Source organism: Elephantulus edwardii, unplaced genomic scaffold (genome assembly GCF_000299155.1).
Source record: "Elephantulus edwardii isolate Elephantulus edwardi_28Jun2011 unplaced genomic scaffold, EleEdw1.0 scaffold00030, whole genome shotgun sequence".
NCBI lineage: Eukaryota > Metazoa > Chordata > Mammalia > Macroscelidea > Macroscelididae > Elephantulus > Elephantulus edwardii.
The window spans coordinates 2,592,521-2,607,761 of NW_006399780.1; positions in this window are offsets into that span (position 1 = coordinate 2,592,521).

The window sequence follows — 15,241 nt, forward strand, 5'->3', positions numbered from 1 at the left end:
ATATCACCTCACATATATTTTACTCCACTAAATTACTGAAAATAAAATGTATAGTATGATGTACTGCAACCATATATTGTGTACAGTTTGTATATAAAAAATGATTAAAAGTCGATGAGAGACTGTTTATAAATCTTGATTGCTTCATAATTTTAACTTTGAGCAACATTTTTATCATAATTATAGGCTTTCTTAAAGCATTTATGCAGATTGTTGTTACTCAAAAGGGGGTTTATTCCATTTTGGTATAAACTACACTTTTTTTTCTTTATGAAATCACTCTTTGAGTTTCTAATACCCAGTACTCTGCCAGAGCCGCCAAATTCAAATAGCAAGAAGTGCTTTTATAAAGAGAGCTGTCATCATCCCCTTACTGCCTTATTGCCCCTCTAACAGGCAACAAAAAAAATCACTTGAAAATAAGCCTTTAACCCTTTAACATTTTTAATCTCTTTTAAATGCTCCTGCAGGAGTAGTATATTTTTGTACCTATTTCACAGATCAAGAAATTAAATTTTAAAGATTTAAGTCATGACAAAATAATCAGTAGTATGAAGAAATGCTCAAAATCACTGGCAAATAAGAGAGAAGCAAATCAAAGCCATAATGAGATACCATCTCACCCCAGTAGCAGTGGCAAAGGTTAGCAGGAGAGCAAGTAATAAATGTTGGAGAGGATGTGGAGCATTAGGAACACTACACTACACTCTTGGTGGGATTGTAAAATGGTCCAACCACTCTGGAAGGCAGTTAGGCATTTCCTCAAAAAGCTGAACATAGAAATTCCATATGTCCCAGCTATTCCACTGCTTGGAATACAACCCAGGAAAATGAGAAATCAGACACAAATGGAGATTTGTACACCAATGTTCATAGCAACATTAGTCACCATCACAAGAATATGGAAACAGCCTAAATGTCCAACCACAATCAAATGGATTAAGAAATGGTGGTACATGCACATGATGGAATACAATGCAGTACAAAGGAGCAATAATTTTTAAAATCACTACATAACTTAGGAAGGACTAGAGAGCATTATGGCTGAGTGAACCAACTCAGTCCCATAAGGACAAATCCTGTATAAGACCATTATTGTATAAATAGAAATATAACTAATAAAATGTGTATGAGGATCCAAGGAGGAGGGTAAGGGTGGGAGCAGAGGGATGAGGATGGATGGGGGGGTAAAGGGAGGTTAATCATAGGGTCACACAATTTGATGGGTAGAGGTAGGAGTAGGTAAGGAATACCAGAAAGTTCCAGCATGAAAATACAATGTGTATGAACTTTGTAAGCAAGCCAGTATAAAACAAAAATTTTACTTAAAAAACAAAATAAAGAGAGCTCTGGTGGCCTAGTGGCAAGAAGCTGTGCCATTAGGGTAGAGGAAGGTAGAGGAGGGTAGAGGGGGGTAGACGATCCAGGTTAGGGTTAAGAATAGGAGTTCAAATCTATCAGATGCTCTGGTGGAGAAGGAGGGGCAATCTCCTCCTATACCGGTCGGATCCAATTTGATGGTACACACAAAAAAAATTAAAAAAATAAATAAAAATAATTAGAAAAATTTTTTAAACATAAATAAAAAGCAAAATAATAATCTGTTGTTCAATTTTTTAATCCTAAAACTAAAAGAGATATTTATAACCCCCTTTTTATTTTTATCCAAAAGGGAGTTTTTTTAAAACCACTCTTTTTATTTTGAGGTTGGAAAATTTAGGTGTCTAAAGGGTGAAGGGACTTGCTCAGGGTTGTATTCAGATGTCTTGCATGCAAAGAGCTTAACAATTAAAATTTAGATGAAATTGTTCAAAAGCTTTGGCACCAAGTATATTCACAGTCAGAAAAAAAAGTCCTATGAACTTTCCTTCCCAAAGAACTCTCTTTAACCTATTCATTGATTTAAGATTAAAAAATAGTAATAATATGTTATCAAGAACCAAAAACTTTAAATGCATAACAAGATGGTCAAGAAAGAGAGACTCACTCATAGCTGATCCTCCAAAAGGTTTCCAGAGACTGTCAACCACAAGGGAAGAAATTGTCCTTTTGTCTCCATCTTGGAACAGCAGGTGATTCAAACTGCCTGTCTATGGGTTGGCAGCGTAACAAATGCACCAGAATTCGGAAAAGCAGAGGTGGTATTCCATAATAACAGACTTCCAAAAAATTCCATGTGAAAATCTTCTCTCCCAGTATTGATTACATGTTCTGTGAAGACAAAATTTGCATGTTTACCTTTATACCCTCCAAAACAGTAAGTAACTACTTTTAAATTAATTAATAAAGCAAGACTCCACCCTTTAAAAAAAGGAAAGAAAGAAATTGTCTCATTAAAGCCTATAATTCTATGAAATCTCAACAGTGTAAGGCATTGTTGTCCAGTCAAAACTGACTTATAGCTGACCCTCCAGCCAAGTTTTTAGAGGCTGTAAATTAGTCAGGAGGAGAATTTGCCTCTTTTTCCCAGAAGACACAAATGGATTCAAACTGCCAGAGAGGTACCACCTTTGTGTTAGCAGCACAGACTCCTTCAGGACTATACCAGTGTATAACATTTAATTGCATTTTCATTAAATTCAATTTAAACAGCATGTGAAAAAATACCAGGCAATTATCGGATGGTAAATGTGACCATAGATCAATGGTGATTAATCTTATAAAACACAATGGATGTATAGGAATGATTATATAAAACACAATGTGAATGAAAATATGTGAAACACAATGTATGTAAATGAAACACAATAAATATGAAATTTTGTTTGCAAACCAATATAAATTTAAAAAAAAATTCTGACAAATGATCCCTCTTAGGTAAAAGCATTTAGATGAAAAACATATTATATGCCAAGTTCCTAAAAAACAAATAATTCTACTTGGAAGACAATTTCCAATACCTATATTATGCTTCATTACGTCAGACTAGTGGAATTTCCCTAGAGGCTATAATGTATTTCTTCAGCCTGACCTCACTCCATGCATTTCTCCATGGAAATCTTTGTAAATAGGTATGCCAAGAAGAGCAAATGAGAAGAATTTCTAGAACATACTGAATTGAGTGCTGAATTTCAACTGCTTTTAAATTCATTGCATCATTGATTTATCTTAATAGTTCTATAATGCAGGTATTTGTATCTCTACAGATTAATAAGTTAAGTATCTGAGAAGTTAAATAACTTGCCCAAGGTCACATGATTGGTACAAGTCACATGGTCCCACACAGTTGATACTGCAGGAAAGCCACGTCAGGATGCAGTGCAGATCTTATGCTAATGTCCATGCTGTTATCTCTTCATCTGCAATATGTTATCTTAAGTACCAACCCCTGTTCCAGGTGACTGTCCTTGTAAAGCTATAACTTTTCTTCCACAGACTACTAAATAAAAGGTAAAGGTCTCTACTCAGCTCTCAAGGCTGCTCAAATATACATCATGTGTGAATCAGGTATAGTCTGTGAACTTTACAAAGTTACTTTAACTTTTCAAATTATTTTTTTAAGTTTATCAATTAATTAATGGCTAAAATGTTCTTTATTTCATGTGTATGTATAACTCAACAGGCTTCTCCTTTAAACAATAATTATTCTAGTTCTTCCCTACTGACAATATTTAACTCTTTTGTAAAGTTTTCTATTAATTACAGTTTGTGAGATATATATGGAGCCCTGGTGGCTTTGTACTAGGAGTTGCACTGCCAACCCAAAGGCAGGTGGGGATCCATCAGCTACTCCGTGGGAGAAAAAAAGACAATCTCCTCTCATGGGATTAACTGCCTCTGAAAACTTGCTGGAGCTTCTGCTATGGGTTGGTTCTGACTCAACAGTAAACAACATTTTTTTTCCTAAGGGCAGGAACAAAATGAATTCTTGATCCTAGTAGTACAGTTTTATTTCTATTTAACAATTTGTGAATTTAACTGTAATTGTGTCTGATTTACTATATGGGTTGAGTATTAGGAGAGAATGAGGAAAGGGAAAATGAGAAGTCAGCTCTGATGCAGTTAAGTCAGAAAATGAATGTCATTCTTGGCTTTACAGTTCACCAGTTTATTTCATTTCATAAACTGTACAGGAAATAAACTTTATTTCTTTGATAAGCGGTATAGCAAAATATTACGATGAGAGTAGATGATGTTAATTACAGAAGTCTTTTGCTGTACTGAGGTAATCTGGGTTTGCTGTGATGCTTAACCTTGTGCCATCAAGGTATCAAATGCCATAAATGGTTTCCCAATATGGACAGTGTTTGGTGACTCCAGTTGTTAAACAGTTTTGGAAACAGGAGTGGCATCTACTTTCTATACCACATGCCTACAGAAGCTCTACGAACTTGGAGAAACAATGATAGGTGTAGGAATGCATTAAGCCTTTTGTTCATGGAGTCACTATGAGTTATGCTCAACCGGACAGCAATCAAAACCAACAACAATAACTAAATAATGGAGACTAATGTAGTTGCTGTGGTTTGACATAGCAATTCCAGATGTATCAGAGTATAACTATGCTCCATAGACTTCACTGGCTGGTTTTCTGAGTTTCTAGGGCCTCTTCTCCCTCAAGAGATACCTAACTAGACTGGAACCTCCAATGTTGTAGTTAGGGCTAAACATATTAACATTGTGTCAGCCAGGGATTCCAAAGAAAGAGAAGGTAGAATTTAATCCAATTGGTTGATGGATTGACCTGATGAGATGATTTCTAAAAACATTACAAATTATTTTACCTCCTGGCAACCTATTTCTAGTGAATATGATATTTCTGAAAGATAGTCTCCTTTCTCCCAAATTCTACTGAAATATTATTTCCTATAATATCCCCTAAAACTCTTGACCCTCCCTGACTGCTCTCCAGTCTGAATTCCTGAATTTTGGGCAGTTCTGGTTGCACTACACAGTTTAACACTTAGACAGTGTTGTTCTTTCACCCTTAACTTATTGAGTATCTGTTATATTTAACAAGTATTACTTATCCCTCAAAAAGCCTTAAATTCCATTGGATCTTCATGCTTACATTTAATAAGCACCTGATTTTGTGCCCAGTGCTGCCTTGTAGCTCAGAGTCAATTCTCCCACACACTGCTCATACAGAGACAGAGGTGCTGGCTTCCCTGACATATATTCAGAATAATCTCCCCTTTAAAAACTTTAACACATTTTAAAGCCTTTTAAATGTATTACTATGAATTGACGTGGAGTGAGGCCCAAACATTGGAAATTATGGAAAACCCCTCAAGTTAGCTAATCTGAGATAATGAATTTAGAACTATTCTCCCTAGTAGATAGACTATTTTTTCATGTGAAAATAGCACATTTTCATCAGAAGGTAAAAACTACCACATTTTATTTTTGTACCATAAAAAATAATCTTATAAATTAGTGAAAAGTATTTTAAAAGTTTTGGGCATCTGATTTTCCATCTAAATATAATTTAAACCATGGGGCAAAGATATCATGATTATCACAAAAGTCTTCCCCTTTTATGTCAATAGACTGTGGGTGTCTATTTTGGGGGGTTTATTTTTGCATTAAAATATGTTTTATTACATTCCATCCACATGAGTATAAAAAATAAGAAATGATCCTATTTCAAGCAGTTATTAACTGTGTGTATTTATGGGGAAAGAGAAAAGGTTTCAGGCTTATCTTATAGCAAAGCAAATTAAAATCAATGTTCTGACCTGTATTTATTGTAGAATAGATGCTACTCCAGAGATTTTGTATCCATTTTATTTAAAAAAAAATCATGAGGGAACTAGGTGGTGCAGAGTGAAACCATTTTCCTCAAGGGAAAGTCCTGAGAGGGTGTTGTTTGTTGTTGTTGTTATTAAATATTTAATGACATATTTGCTTTATATAACATTGTGTACTAGAATCAAAAGTTCAATTTTGATCTTTCCATTTCAACTCGAAGTTCCAAAAATGAAAAATTACCAGGAGAGACACAAAGAAAAAGAAAAATGAGAGTTAAACACTAAAGCCAAATGTAACGTATGTTATAAAAGCCAATAATCTGTTGTGGCACGAACATAACATAAGGTACGTGATCCTGTAAACATTTCCATTTCATATACAAGTGAGGTTAGTTACAACAGAGAGAGGTGTAAGGAGAGGCAGCTAAGGATGACTAAGGTTCTGACTAAATGCAAATTGTCTGAATGCAGAATATAGTCCATCATTATTTGGGGGAGCATCTCATGCCACAACCACACCCAAGTATTAATAACCAGAACTATTAATACAAAGGACTTTGGTTTACTGCGAGGAAGGAGGGTAGTGTTTTTGCTACCCCCAGGAAAAGTCTGATTCCTTCTGAGTAAAGGGACAGTTCAGACTTTTGGAGAGGAGAACATGCTAGGGAGAGGAGAAGCCTGTCACCCTGGGAGCTCGCCTCTGAGAAGCATAAACAAAGACAATTTTCTTTCTTTTTTTTTATTTCAATGAACATCTACAGATATTTTTCTTTTGAGCCTCTGCAATCCGCCCTTCTGCCTTAGCGGTGGCGAGGACTCCGGGTGTCTTTTCTGCCCCATCTCTCTTCATCTAACAATGGGGAAAAGTCAAGCCCAGACACCAGACTCCCAGACTCCGCGGGCAAGGAGAAAGAAACCACGCTCTGCAAGTTGCTCAGCTCCGCTTTGCTAACACCTAGGGCATCAACGGACACCTGGAGTTAACCTTGACCTTGCCCTTGCCCGTCCAGGCTGGTGGCTCTCGCATCCATGCTTCTTTTCATTTCACCGCCTCTCTCAATTCCACTCTGCGCGCGCTTGGGGAAGGCGTGTGGCTGGGAGGCAAAGTTCGCAGGGCTTGCAGGTTGGGTGGTGTTGGGTGGGAACCCTAGGGCGAATCTGGACCAGAAAGCGCTGGGCTGCACTAGACCTCTGGCCAGGGCCTTGGCGACTGGCGCCGAGGATTTTCAGAGAGCTATCATGATCTGGGGAGCAGGGGATAGAGAGCGGAGTTGGGGGGGAAGGAGAGATGCAGAAGGATAAATGGTGGTGGGGTTTATATTGGTTTTGGCTCCCAGCTCTTCCAGTCCGCACCCGCATTCTCTCCTTCACCTGGCTTCTCCTCTGCTGCCAGGTTGTAGAGGATCTAAACGTTGCTTCTCCTGCCTAGGGCCCAGTCACGATTGTTCCTACCACTCTCATTCTCTCCGCTGTGTACCCCGATTATCCACTGCTTCCAATTTGTGAGATTTAGATGTGAGTTAAAACTCAATTTTACAACCCCCATTTATAAGAGATACTGGTTTGACATCTGTTTGCCAGAGTGTTTTGCACTTAGCCTAACACCCACTATTAAGTGACAAAATTGTGGCAGCCTGTCAAACCCAGCTGACTGACAGCTGCTCTACTTACAAAAACCATTCAAATATTTGCAGGTTTTGAAGCTTTATGCCATGTTGTATCCAATCTTTCAGTTATTTAACATGTAAAATATAAGTCAAAGTTTTAAATCTGGGTTCCAAAATGTTTCCATTTTTCCATACAAAAGGAAAAACTCTTTTCAGCGTGTCTGCTGGAATCGATCCAATTTCAACGTGTTTCTCCAGCGTCTCCCCACCACCAGATTGCTTCGTCTTTCCTCTCCACACAAACCCGATTTTGAAAAATGCCACGAACCAAATGCTGTTCCTGTTGGTACCGACCCCTCTGATGGTTGAGCTGAAATTCTCTTCAACACCGAGGAAATACAGTTTTTCAAAAAGAGTATTAAAAAAAAAAGTCAGCCTCCCACATAAAGAAACATACCTGCTTTATTTTGCATCTGACAGGCCAACATACCTTTTGTGGAAAGAGACGCTTCTTAGGAAAAAGTGTTCCTAATACAAATCTGGGTTCTTTGGCAATTTCCAAAGCACTAGCTCCTCTCCTTGTACTTCTAAATAGCTTAGTCCGATTAAGAAATAATTTGCAAATGACACAGTGTTTCTCTAGATTACGATCCATTGAGTAAAAGTCATGTGGGTTTTTTGTCTCGGCTATTAAAGCCAGACAGACAAGGATCTCCTGAAAACTGCAGCTGCGAGCATTGAAGAAAAAAAAAAATTATCATACGTTTGTCCAAGAAAAGATATATAGACAAATACACAGCTCAGATGCTCTGGGATATTTAGAAGACTGGCAAGCATTTAAGATGTTCAAGTGTGCTGTACCTGTGCCTTTTTATTAAATAAAAAAAAGGGGAGGGTAAATATCTTCCGTTCAGGTAGGAGGGGTTCAAAACCCCTTTGAGCAAAATGTCGGGTCCTTCAACAGTTTCAAAAAAAAGCAGTCACTGTTCGCTTTTGATACATTTCCAAGGAGTAATCAGAGAGGGGCGGTTTTATGTCCAAAATGCTAGTATCAGAGAGACTGAGTGAGAGAAAGACAGGAGCGAAAGAGAAAAATTCATTTGACGCCAACCCTGATGCCTTCTGCAAAGGGGTTCCCTCTCTTTTGCTGGGGTGGTGCATGTGTGCAGTTGGGGGGTGCAGCGCAGCCCTCCTCCCGCGAAGCAACCCCAGGCTGCCTGCAGAGGGAGTCACAGAGCGCAGCGAGGGTCCACGCTCGGTGATGGGGCGGTGGTGGGGGGACAGGCGCCAGCCATGGCCTCCTGGAGTGGCTCTGGCCTGGCCACCACCGGGAGCCACCGCAGTTCCCAGGACCTAGAGCAGCCCCGCTGGACCTCTCAACTACTGGCTACCAGGGAATCGCAACTTTTTGCCTGGAGACCTTTATGCCCCAAACACTAACTAATTCTCACACCCTGTCTTCAGTTTAGTTGTGAGGGCACTTGGGGGGAGGCCTGTTGTGAAGACACCACCCCTTCCCCACCAAGGAATTCCTTGAGGGGAGTGGGATTTAAAGGCTTGTCTTCAATGGCAAGAGGAGGGCCGAGGGTGGGAAGGATAAAGGATGAGGCACTGATGAGTCCTGTGAAATAACAGAGCTGAGGGCGGATGTTTGAAACAAAACACAAAAATAAAAACAAAAAACTACACTCCACAGATTATGTGATGAGAGAAGTGAAAATTAATGTATGAGGAGGTGAAAGAATTCGAGGGAATTAGACACAGAGGTGAGGCGATGGGGATATGGAGGTTGCAGCAAGCCTTTTTATTGGGCCTCAGTAAGAGAAGGGAGGGACAGACAGCAAGACGTCTAGTACCTAAGGTGGTTCGAGAAGGGGGGGCGGGGGAGAAAGTGAAGAGGTGGGGAGAAGAGCGAATGGGGAGAGGAGAAGGGGGAAGAGGGAAGGGGACTGGGGAGCGGCAGAGAATCCTGGGCTCCACCTCCCAGCTCCACACAGCGTCCCAGCTGCTTCCAAACCAACTGCTCCGTTCTATTCACTGTCGACGACGAACAAAAAAGTGGCCATTTATTAGAATACTTGTTTGGTATTGTTCAGCGCCACACAAAAGGCATTCCATCATGTGGAATGATCCCCCTTTTTTTTTTTCAGAGAGAAACAATAACTTGAAATTGTCTTTAAAGTCTTTCCTATCAATAATAAATTTCATTTTCTTGCCTCTCTCGCCTGCAGTGAGTGGATCTGACTGTGGGTGAGCGAGGAGAGGAGAGAGGGCGTGTGTGCGTGTGCGAGTGTGTGTGCAGCAGGGTGTGTGCGTGTGTGTGGTGCGTGCGCGAGGCTCGGGGCGCCCGCAGCTCCGGCGGTGGCGGCCCGGGGAGCACGCGGGCCCGGGGCGCGCGGAGGACGGGCAGCCCACTGGGTCCCCGCCGAGCCCTGCTGGGGGGGGGGGCGTCGGGGCTGCCTCGGGCGCAGTGTCTGGGGGGGATTGCAAGGCTGGGCCCGACTGGAACTGGAGCAGGAACTAACAGTAAGTGTTTCTCTGAACTTCCGCGGGGTCTTCCGCCGCCCAGGGCTGGAAAAGGGGGGGGGGAGGCGCTGGGGAGGGGGGCACGAGCATTCCCCGGTGCCTCTCCGCTCAGGAGTGGGGGGGGGGCGGGGGTGTCCCGGCAGCTTTCCGTACTCAGTAGAGAACAGGTGGGGAGCCTGTGACCACTGAGAGTGGACTCCAGCTCGGAGGGTACATTTGTCAGGTTCTTGTCGCTGCTCAGCCCTCCCCATCCTAGGCTTTTGGGTATTGGCCACCGCCCAAGAAACCCAGGACTCTATTTCTTTCTGGGTCGCCCCTTTTGGGGGCAGGAGGAGAAGACTGAGATCAAACTCGTTGATTTGGGGGGAAGAGTTTCGATTTCGCCAAAAACCCAGATCCGGTGACTCCCCCTTTTTTTCCGGGCCGCGCGCCCGCCCGTGTCTCTCCATCCCCCGGCGGGGAGGCGCGCAGGCAAGGCCGGGCTCGCGGCCCCGCTCTGCACCCGCCGCGCCGCAGCCACCAGTGAGGAACGCGAACCCGGCGGGCTGAAATGTTATTTTAAAAATTAACATGTTGAAGCTGGTGCCATTTAGTGAGAGGGGTTTTGGGTAAAGAATCAATTTCACTTTGACTGACCGACAGTCCTGACTGTATTAATTCTGCCAAAAAAAAAAAAAAATCCTCCGTAGGTGAGGAGCCCTTGACGCACAGCGGACGCGCCGCCCCGCAGCCTGGCTGGGGCCGCCCGCGCGTCTCTCCGTGGCGCCGGGAGGGCGCCTCTCCGCGGGGGTCCAGGCGACCTGGTCAGGGGTGTGGCTGGCTCGCGCGGGCGCCCCACCTCACTCACCGCCGTCCTCCCTCCTTCCTGCGAAATGGCTTTCCTCTGGGTCGTGTGTCTTTAGGAGGAGGACGGGCTGCCCCATCCGTCACTGCACGCAGCTCGGAAGTCTCCTCTCGGCCCCGGTGGCCCGGCGCTGGGGGGGGGGGGGGGGCACGCCCCCTGGTCCCTCTGGTTCCGAGCCGCCCGCCAAGAGGGCAGGTTACGAAGTGTAAAAGGTGAAATGGATTTTTGGTGGCGACTGTCGTTGGAGTCAATCAGCGGGTGCGGGGCAGGACTGGCAGCAATCGATTGGGGGCAGGGCTCGGCCCGGCTACCTCGCCTTTCAAGAAACAGGTGTTTAAACACGATAGCAGCGCCACTCAATTAACCCATTACGAGCCCGCTTTACGCCATTGATTTCCGCGGGCTGCTCGCGGGGGCACCGCGTTCCACAAGCTGCTTTGTGAGAGGCGGGGCGGCTTGGGGAGGGGCGCCTGGTCTTGGCGGCCTCCCACTTGGCACCAGGGACCCCAGAAGCCCCTGTCCGTGACATATGAGCTGCAGGGCCGCCTGCCCAGGTGGACGGGGGAGGACTTAGCCCTCCCGCTAGGCTGTGGGACTGAGCTCCCTCTCTTTTCCCCGGGACTCCCCACTTTGTTACCCTTGCTCACGCCTCTTGGGGCGGCTCAGGCCTGCTGCGCTGGCGACAGCAGGGGTGCGCAGCCGAGCGCCTGGAGCGGGCCAGTGCCGGCCCTGGTGCCCCCCTGACGCCCAAGTGCGAACGCGGGCCTATTAAGACCGAAATCCACGCGCCAAGTAATTCCCCGCCCACTGCTTCCCAATCGCTTCCTCGGTGCCACCAGGTTTCATTTGCGAGTGGCATCTCCCGGCTACAACGACGTAGGCTCACGGAGGACGCACTGGGGACGCCACATGCGCTATGTGCGAGCAAAGGAAGATTTCGGGGTGGCCTCATGACAGGGTCCAAGACACCACTTGTCAGAAGATGAGACGGGATAGTTAAAAAGGCTAAGACAAACGTGGGAGGTGGAGGATGAAGGCAGGGATGGAGGGGGTGCCCCTTCACGTGACCTGCAAGAACCAGACACTCCTGGCCAGGAGGCACCCGCACCCACCCCCCACCCCCACCCCCCGCGAGTAGGAGAAGGCTGCTGCCTAATCGGTGTGCAGTTTAAGGCTGCGAATCCACACACCACCATGGAGACAGCCGGTTGTTGTAACCAACAGAGCCTTGGGTGTTCCAAACGTTCAACAAAATTCCAAACAGCAGAAAGAAAAAATACACATAGATTGCTATCCTGAATCAAACCAAAATGCCCCCCGCTGCCTCGCTGCCTGGTAGGGACCTTGGTCTATTTGGAGCCACCAGTTCAAGGACAGGCCCTATAGCGGAGAGCCTCGCCCCCGTGACCATTTCTGACTATCTGCATCCTGGGAAAGGTAGTGAGTGGCGATGCCCTTTTGGCCAATTTTGTAGCGGGCTCTTCCCTGTGTGCACAGTATCCTCCCTCACAGCAGAGATTAAGATTTCATTTTCAAAGGCCAACTTCCCACCCACACCCCCAAAAAAGGGAGAAAGCAAAAGAGTGAGTCTGTGTGATCTGTCAAAAATCTTCTCTCTTTCGGTGCCGTTCCAGGGTCCTGGGGAGAGGGAGGCCTGCAATCACTTCCCCCCTGTTCCTGTCCAAAGGCTGCCAGCCCAAAATAGTAAAGAAGGAAAGATAGAAGCGTTCTTTCCTGAAGGACTCATGTGCATACTTGCCTCCACCCAACCTAATGGAAATCTGATTTCCTCTCACTGCACAGCTGGTTTTTCTTTCCGTGGTAAGATAAATGGCATTAAAATAGAACCCAGGGGCCATCTATTAGCCTGGAGCCCAGGGCAGCGGTGCTGCTCTCGAAAGCCCGATGCCACTGCCTGACAATTCAGATGGATCCACTTTTCCCTTGTTTGCTGTTTTCTAAAGTAATCAATGCATGCAACTGAAAAGACTTGAAATTGTGTCAAAGTGATGTTTTAATCTCATTGAAAAGTGTATTAAAGGACAAGATGTAATTTCTGTGAGATGCTTCGATGAAAGGAGCGATTGGAGTGGGTGATCCTTTCACTCCCGGTGAACCTTGTGTCATGTTTATATTGAAGTCTGTGTAGCTAATCTAATTTGCAATAACTGGGATGGCCTAGAAGAAAAAGCAGCTCTGATTTCGCTTTATTTCTTCTCATATAAAAGTTCCTTATGACTTGTCCCCTCTTGTGAGTGATGCCTTTTCTATTTGGGAGCTAATGAGAGAGTGTATGAGAAAGGCCTCTGTTTACTCCCAACTCCAGCTTTCCCCTGCACACTCCCAGGCTCTCAGTCCCCTTGTTGAATTCTCTCTCTTGGACCTGAGTGGAACACTTTGCATTGGCCAGAAATGCTGTGTAGTCTGCTTGTTTGTTTTTCCATTCCTTCTGATTGTTAAAAACCATCTAGTGTTCCCAATCCTATCTTGACCACCATACTTAGGGGTACAAGGACCCTATGATGCTTATGTGTTTAACCAAACTATTGAATCTATTCGAACTTACCATCACCCTACAGGATAGAGCAGAATTGTCTCATAGGATTTTCAAAGCTGTACCTTTAGGGGAATAGACTGTCACATCTTCCTCCTGTGAAGAAGCTGGTAGGTTTGAACTGCTGACCTTTTGGTTAGCAGTTAAGCACTCTAACCACTGTACCACTAGGACTCCTTTGGTGTATTTAATAGGGGAAGCAAAACTAAATCTGTTTCTTTCAGAAATTTCTGCTTCAGAAGTTTGTTTCAGGCATGTAGCTTAATCACAGTTCTATATTCTAGGACTTACATATTTTGACAAATTTGGTTTGAAATTTGTGAAGTTCACCACCATTTAGAAGAGTCTGATCTTGTGCCTCTTTATACTATGTTTTCAAACAAAACAAACAAAAACCCACCTACTGCTCGGTTTAGGTACTTTGTATTCTAATCATTGCACCTAACACAAGCATTCTTTATCAATAAAAAAACTACACGTGTTAGAAAATTACAACTTTTGTACAACGTAAAAAGGTGTATTCAAACTGTTAATTATGGAGGTTTGTGTAAATGCAACTTTAGCAGTGACCCATTTAATTTTGTAGTAATTACAGCCAAAATAAGACAAGGATGAATCACAATACAGTATATTTATCTTGCAGGAAATATTATGCTGATGTAGTTAAGTCAAGGAATAAGGGAGGAAAAAATAAGGAGGGGGTGACAAGTATATAAAAGATACTTAAAAAAATCACATCCTGGAATAATTTGTGGCGAAACTGCAGAAGTTGCTATTTAAGTGGCTTTTCGAAAGAGCTCAACAAATTTTGGAGGCGCTGGTCTAATTTCTCCTCAAAATTAATGTTTTATAACGGGGCAAAGTCAGAGCTCCTCTGAGACACCTACTTGGGCTTCACTTTTTTGAGATCCAGAAGTCAGGGAGGCGGCAGAGAGATGGGTAGCCCGAGCCTCCGCACATCCGCGCTTCGCAGATTCGGATCCCGGGCAGAGGATGCTTGAGAGAGGCGCTGGGCAGAGCAGCGTCATAGGACAAGCTGGAAACCAGCCCCGAACCACGTCCCAGTTGGCAAGGAGCGAGGGCAAGAGAGGGGTCACCGACGCCTCCTTGGACCTCTCTGGAGAGTCTCGATTCCCGCGCCCCTCTCTCCCCTGTTTTATTTCTGGAAGCCTCAGTGATGGGTTGAGGAAGGTTAAGGAAGGGGCCTGGCGCCTTCCTAGCTCATTGGGTCGTCGGTCTCCCGCCCAGGGCTGGGCAGCGCTTCAGCAAGCCCAGGGGAGCCAGGCCAGTGGGCACTAGACTAGGAGCTCTTCCCCCGCCACGGTCTGAGTAACCTGCATGGGCTCAAGGGTGCGGCAGTCTGGCTCTCCAATAGCCGTCTGGCTCTCCGCTCGCTGACCCCATTCCCAAGGTGGGGAACCAGGGCGGCCGCGGGCCCCCGGTTCCCATGAGCCGGCCAGGCCGGAGGTCCAGACCGATTCCGTTTCTTTAAAGGCCACCCAATGGAGCTGCGTGCTGGTTGTGCGCCTGGCGCGGCCTCTGCTGCCTTGATTGGGGTGTCTGGTACGGTAGACCCTGACTCCAAGGACTAAGAGGCAAGTAGGCCTGGCTGAGAGTGTTCACCCAAAGTTTCCAGCAAAAGAAGGGCTGGGCAGGCGGCGCGCGGAGGAGGAACCTGCAGCCGGCAAGGCCCGGAGCGTCCCGGGATCCGCGCGCAACCGCGGGCCGCCAGGGCCCCCCTCTCCCCCGCAGCCCTCCCTCCCGAGCGCCTGCCGCGTCCGGGCCCTGGGCGCGAGTCGAGTCTCTGGTTCCAGTCTTTTCCCTCTCCTTGTCTTCTCTCTTTCATTCATAAACCTGGTGGCTACAGACGCAGCTTGAATATTGACGTCTCTCTCCCAACTGCTCCGCCGTTAACCCAATTACAGAATTCATCAAGAACTGTGTTGAATTATCTCTTTCCATACAGTATCAGCATTAGCCTAATTAAAAGCTATAATGTCTGATATAATGATTAAATCGT